The sequence below is a fragment of the Pangasianodon hypophthalmus genome, chromosome 3, assembly GCF_027358585.1.
Source record: "Pangasianodon hypophthalmus isolate fPanHyp1 chromosome 3, fPanHyp1.pri, whole genome shotgun sequence".
Classification (NCBI taxonomy): domain Eukaryota; kingdom Metazoa; phylum Chordata; class Actinopteri; order Siluriformes; family Pangasiidae; genus Pangasianodon; species Pangasianodon hypophthalmus.
In genome coordinates, this window is record NC_069712.1 from 3,310,705 (window position 1) to 3,316,704 (window position 6,000).

Below are 6,000 nucleotides of genomic sequence, written 5' to 3' on the forward strand. Positions count from 1 at the left end.
AATAATATTTGCTTTTCCACAACTCAAAGCCACATTTACACACATGAAGAGAAAACAGGCTAGAGAATTTCTAATTGGGAAAACGTTAATTCTCTAAGTGTTAGAAGTTCTGGAAAGTGGAGAGAAACAAAGGCTACACTAAACGGTGACGTGATGGTGAGTGGGTTTATAGAGGTGAAAATCATCAGACGGATAGAAAGGAGCCAATCACAATTTCTTCCCTCGTCATCTATGGTGATTTGACGAGCAGTTATTGAACATGTTCGCGTGTTTGCTTCAATGGGAAGCAGAAATGTGGCGATAATTGGTTCGACATCGCCGCATTTAACACTCTGTGACCGATGTGTTCAATATGAGAGGCAGGATAAGGACAAGAACTTTATTTTGGACAGTGGTACATTGCACGTGATCTCAAACCATGAAAATAAGTTTAGATTTAATAGACTAGACACATGCCTGTTTGTTCTATTATATTACAGACCAAATGAAGCAAAGTCACTGACGTGGATTTGTCAATACACTGAATTTATTGCGTAGACTAATCTAGTAATGAATAAACATGTTACTTAGTGTGTGATTCATGATAATACCCAAGTGTGAAAGAGGCAGACGGACTGGCTATATAACGCAAAAAGAGAGAGAGACTTTAATTTTTTAACTTCTGCAAGGATTGTATTGCTTTGCTATGATGAAAATTGTATGCTTTGTGTACATGTGCATCATTTATTCCAATAAAGCGTCGACATTATTCATTCTATCTCCAGCTAGCTTCTACATAACACCGCCGTTACAATTCATAAACACAATGCACGTGTTAACGGGAGCAACGCTGCACGTCAGGGTTCATACTGCGTCTACACAGATATTACAGTGTCCTCCATGTGCTTCCTCCGTAAGAGGCTATAAACTTAAACCCAAACGAGTGTGTCTAAACGATACAGTAATAAAGGAGGATTTTCTGACAGCAACGATCGCACGAGGCACAATATAATAAAGAGCCGCAGAACTGCATGACGGATCTTATTAAATTCTTTGGGTTTCTTGGTAAATGAGGGAAAAGGTGTAATAAAGAAAACAAATGACGCATATTGATAATCAATCCCGATGAGAGCGCCGCGGTCGCAATCCATCAAGGAGCCGGCGCGCAGCAAAAAATGCCCTCGTGAGCTCGGCAGCTGCTCTCTGCTATGTCGAATCACGCGATTTATGTACGCAAACGGGCCCGGGCTGAAGTTCCTTTCATTTTCCCAAAATAAAAAAGTCATTTAATGTTGATAAATATATTCAATAAAAACAAATTACCTGCAGCAGGCGTTCGTCTGTGTCTCCCTGCCCCCATTTATCCTTAATTACAATGTCTCTATCTCTCTCTCTGTGTACCTCCAGATCTTCCACTTCTTCCCTCTCTCTCTCTCTCTTTCTCTCTAGCTGCTTCATCACCTTATTGATCGCCTAATTGTGTTGTTTGGCACCTGTTCCAGGGCCTACTGCCACATATTTTAGCTAGTATAAAGATCATAATCTGCGATAAAAGCCTCCAAACGGACATCAGGCGTTAAATCTGAACACTGGAACGGAGCTGGTGATCTCCCATTAGCGGAAACTAATGCAGTTACAAAGCGAGGCGCTCCGATTTCAATAAAGCCTATCTTGGATGAACTTGATTTTAAAACACCTTGAAGAGTGCTACTGAGTTCCTCGGGCTGCTGCGCGAGCCTGAGATCCGAGACAGCTCTTCCAGGAATATCCAACACAAGATGGAGTCATAAAGACACATTACAGACAAAATGAACAAAAAAAAAAAAAAAAACAACAAAAAACAAAAAAATCACATTGCACGGGCCTGTAAATCTGCTCAGAATGGATATTTAGGAGATTTATTTATTTATTTATTTGCTTTTTTGCCATCTGTTCAGGTGAAAATGTCTCCCACTGATTAAAAACAACGTACCGGAGGGATTCGGGACAGATAAGGATGCCCAGACACAGATGTGTAACTCCCCCTTTTTTTTTTCTACACATGCATTAGTTTTTACGAGAAAGAAAAGGAACAATCTGCAACTCAGTACTCGAGTCGGTTCATACCGCAATGCACATCGGTGCAAAGTTAATGCACAGCTGATATAACAAATGTGTTCATGAATATGCTTACAGGAGTATAGTCGGGACACAATGTAAATTTAAATTCACATTTGCCAGATTGCTCTTTTAACAGTCTCAAAACAGATTTACGGAAACCCATATTAAACAAACCAAGGGTGATGATCCAGAAAATCCTTTCTCCTAGCATCAACACTAGTGAGTTCTTCCATGTAAAAGATTTCACAAGTTATATATATAATAAAATACACAAACACAAAATGTGATGAAACTGAAACCTCCAAATCTGTTAATGGGATCATGACTGATTTTGTGACCGAGTAAGAAAACTTTAAAATGAAAACATTGCATTTAAAAAAGTCCACAGCAAAATCACCAGTCATAAATCAACACCTACTGCTAGTGCTCAAGCTAGCCATGGTGGTGGTGTTAAATATTTAAAGGATATCAAATGTGGTAATTTACACAAATGGAAATTCATTACACTCACCTGTTCAAGGTAGGCCTAGAACTTCCAAACTGTCCAAAATCTTCAGGGTTCAGTTTAGATTAGTTTAGTCAGTCAATATCTCTCTCTCTCTCACCTACACACACGTCTAAATGACTTAATGACCAGCTGACACACACACACCTGATGTGAATCTGTCTGTCTGTCTGTCTGTGTTGAAACTCAACTCAATCATTAGCTAAAAGAGTGAAACATGTTATATCACCTCATATAAGCACACCACCACAAAATACTAAGCAATGTAATTAGCAGTCTATGCTAATTTTTAAAAAATAATTACCTATACACCAGTTTTTTGTTGTCAGAAATCGTCTCAACAACCCCATGAGTAGTTTAGTAGTTAGCAAACGATATCAACAGGTTAACTTAGCTCATTAGGACACTTCAAGCACGCGGAGACGTCGTTATTTTTTGTCATTTGAATTTGAATTTCAGCCGTTAAGGAGTAACGGTCGCGTCGCACCTGACTGCGCGTGCACGTTTTAATTAAGACATAACGGCTCTCCAGTGTTAAATAAAGACAAAAAAAATGTGGATATACTAATTGCTTTTTTTGTTTTTTTGTTTTGTTTTTTTACCTTTCCGAGGAGTCGGTGTGTTTGTTGTTGATGTTGTTGTTGTTGTTGTTGTTTTTCTTCCCCTTCGGAATCGGTGATTCGGGAAACAAACCCGTCTCAGAAGAAGTGGCTTTTCTGCTGCTCTCTCTGAACGCCCAACGGACGACGCACGCGCTCGACCGTTGGAGAGGAAAAATAAATAAATAAATAAATTTGAAAATAAGGAGCCGCGCGAGGTGAGGGGGAGAAAAAAAAAAAAAATCTCACGAGGCGCTGCTGCTGCTGCTGATGCTGCTCGCGCTCGCGCTCACTCACTCCCTCACTCACTCACTCGCACTGCGCCTCGAGACGGAACGCGCGTGCGACTGGAGATTTCGCGCGTGCCGGGAATTTGCGCGCTTAACTGGTCAAAAAAAAAAAAAAATTAAATAATAAAGCAGGATAAGGGGGGGTGGAGGGACGGAGGGAGGGAGGGACGGAGTGATGCTGGTCGCGCGCACACATCGTTCACCTTACCCTCCGTGCATGAGCCGCCGAAGAAACACGTGTAGTCTTAAGAAAAAAAAAAAAATGAATGGATAACTGAATGACCACCGGAGAACAGAAACGAGTGCACGCACACACGCGCGCGCGTATGCACACGCGTAAATGTATACATACACATCCACACGCATACACATACACACACACACACGCGCGCGCGCGCGTGCGGATGAGAACCGCAAGAAAACAGCGGCTCTCTGGCGCGCGCGCATCTGTGTTTTTTAACCCGTGCACATCAGACACGCTCGTGTCCGGAGATTATTTATTTCATTATGGCGCAACTATGGCAACCTGCATTAAAAAAAAAAAGAAAGAAAGAAAAGAAAAGAAACCTGCACTTTCCCCTGTGCTCATCCCCCGAATGAACACCGAAGTGTTTCCTCAGTACCTGGGGTGTTGAATTACACGCAGTCGTAAGTTTACTCTCACAATGTTGAATTAACACCTTAGGTATTAATGTTCACTCAATACCTACAGCAATACATTAACACCTGATGTGCTGGATTTACTCTTACAGTGTGGAATTAACTTCTTAGGAATGAATGTTTACTCAACACCTAAAGAAACACTAGAAGTGTTGGGTTTACTCTCACAGTGTTGAATTAACACCTTATGTATTAATGTTTACTCAATACCTAACACTAGAAGTTTTAGGGTTACTCTCACAGTGTTGAATTAACACCTTATGTATTAATGTTTACTCAATACCTAAGAAGTTAATTCCACACTGTAAGAGTAAATCTAGCACATCAGGTGTTAATGTATTGCCGTAGGTATTAAGAGAACATTAATTCCTTAGGTGTTAATTCAACATTGTGAAAGCAAACCAAACACTCCAGGTGTTTATTTAGGTATTGAGTGAACACTTATACCTAAGGTATATACCAAATTCGTCACTGTACAAGGTGTTGAGTAAACATTAATTCCTAACACTAGAAGTTTTAGGGTTACTCTCACAGTGTTGAATTAACACCTTAGGTATTAATGTTCACTTAAAACCTAAATAAACACCTGAAGTGTTGGGTTTACTCTCACAATGTTAAATTAACACCTTAGAAATTAATGTTCACTCAATACCTACAGCAATACATTAACACCTGATGTGCTGGATTTACTCTTACAGTGTGGAATTAACTTCTTAGGAATGAATGTTTACTCAACACCTAAAGAAACACTAGAAGTGTTGGGTTTACTTGTACAGTGATGAATTAACACCTTATGTATTAATGTTTACTCAATACCTAACACTAGAAGTGTTGGGTTTACTCTCACAGTGTTGAATTAACACCTTATGTATTAATGTTTACTCAATACCTGAGAAGTTAATTCCACACTGTAAGAGTAAATCTAGCACATCAGGTGTTAATGTATTGCTGTAGGTATTAAGAGAACATTAATTCCTTAGGTGTTAATTCAACATTGTGAAAGCAAACCAAACACTCCAGGTGTTTATTTAGGTATTGAGTGAACACTTATACCTAAGGTATATACCGAATTCATCACTGTACAAGTAAACCCAACACTTCAGGTGTTTATTTAGGTGTTGAGTAAACATTAATTCCTAACACTAGAAGTTTTAGGGTTACTCTCACAGTGTTGAATTAACACCTTAGGTATTAATGTTCACTTAATACCTAACACTAGAAGTTTTAGGGTTACTCTCACAGTGTTGAATTAACACCTTAGGTATTAATGTTCACTTAAAACCTAAATAAACACCTGAAGTGTTGGGTTTACTCTCACAATGTTAAATTAACACCTTAGAAATTAATGTTCACTCAATACCTACAGCAATACATTAACACCTGATGTGCTGGATTTACTCTTACAGTGTGGAATTAACTTCTTAGGAATGAATGTTTACTCAACACCTAAAGAAACACTAGAAGTGTTGGGTTTACTCTCACAGTGTTGAATTAACACCTTATGTATTAATGTTTACTCAATACCTAACACTAGAAGTGTTGGGTTTACTCTCACAGTGTTGAATTAACACCTTATGTATTAATGTTTACTCAATACCTGAGAAGTTAATTCCACACTGTAAGAGTAAATCTAGCACATCAGGTGTTAATGTATTGCTGTAGGTATTAAGAGATCATTAATTCCTTAGGTATTAATTCAACATTGTGAAAGCAAACCCAACACTTCAGCTGTTTATTTGGGTATTAAGTGAACATTTATACCTAAGGTATATACCAAATTCATCACTGTACAAGTAAACCCAACACTTCTGGGTGTTTATTTCGGTGTTGAGTAAACATTAATTCCTAACACTAGAAGTTTTAGGTT

At 38.8% G+C, this 6,000-nt stretch overlaps 1 protein-coding gene across 12 annotated transcripts in view; it reads right to left on the reverse strand.

Moving 5' to 3' along the window:
* tenm3 (teneurin transmembrane protein 3) overlaps nt 1-3,498 on the reverse strand; it is a 758,992-nt gene extending 755,494 nt beyond the window's left edge. For 5 of the 12 annotated variants that reach the window (XM_053232303.1, XM_053232299.1, XM_053232292.1 and 2 more), the window contains exon 1: nt 3,187-3,498. The gene's annotated coding sequence lies outside the window, so the exon portion shown is untranslated. The remainder of the gene's footprint in view (nt 1-3,186) is intronic. The other 7 variants (XM_053232304.1, XM_053232302.1, XM_053232298.1 and 4 more) reach the window with 3 other exon arrangements.
* Between the last annotated feature and the right edge of the window lie 2,502 nt (nt 3,499-6,000).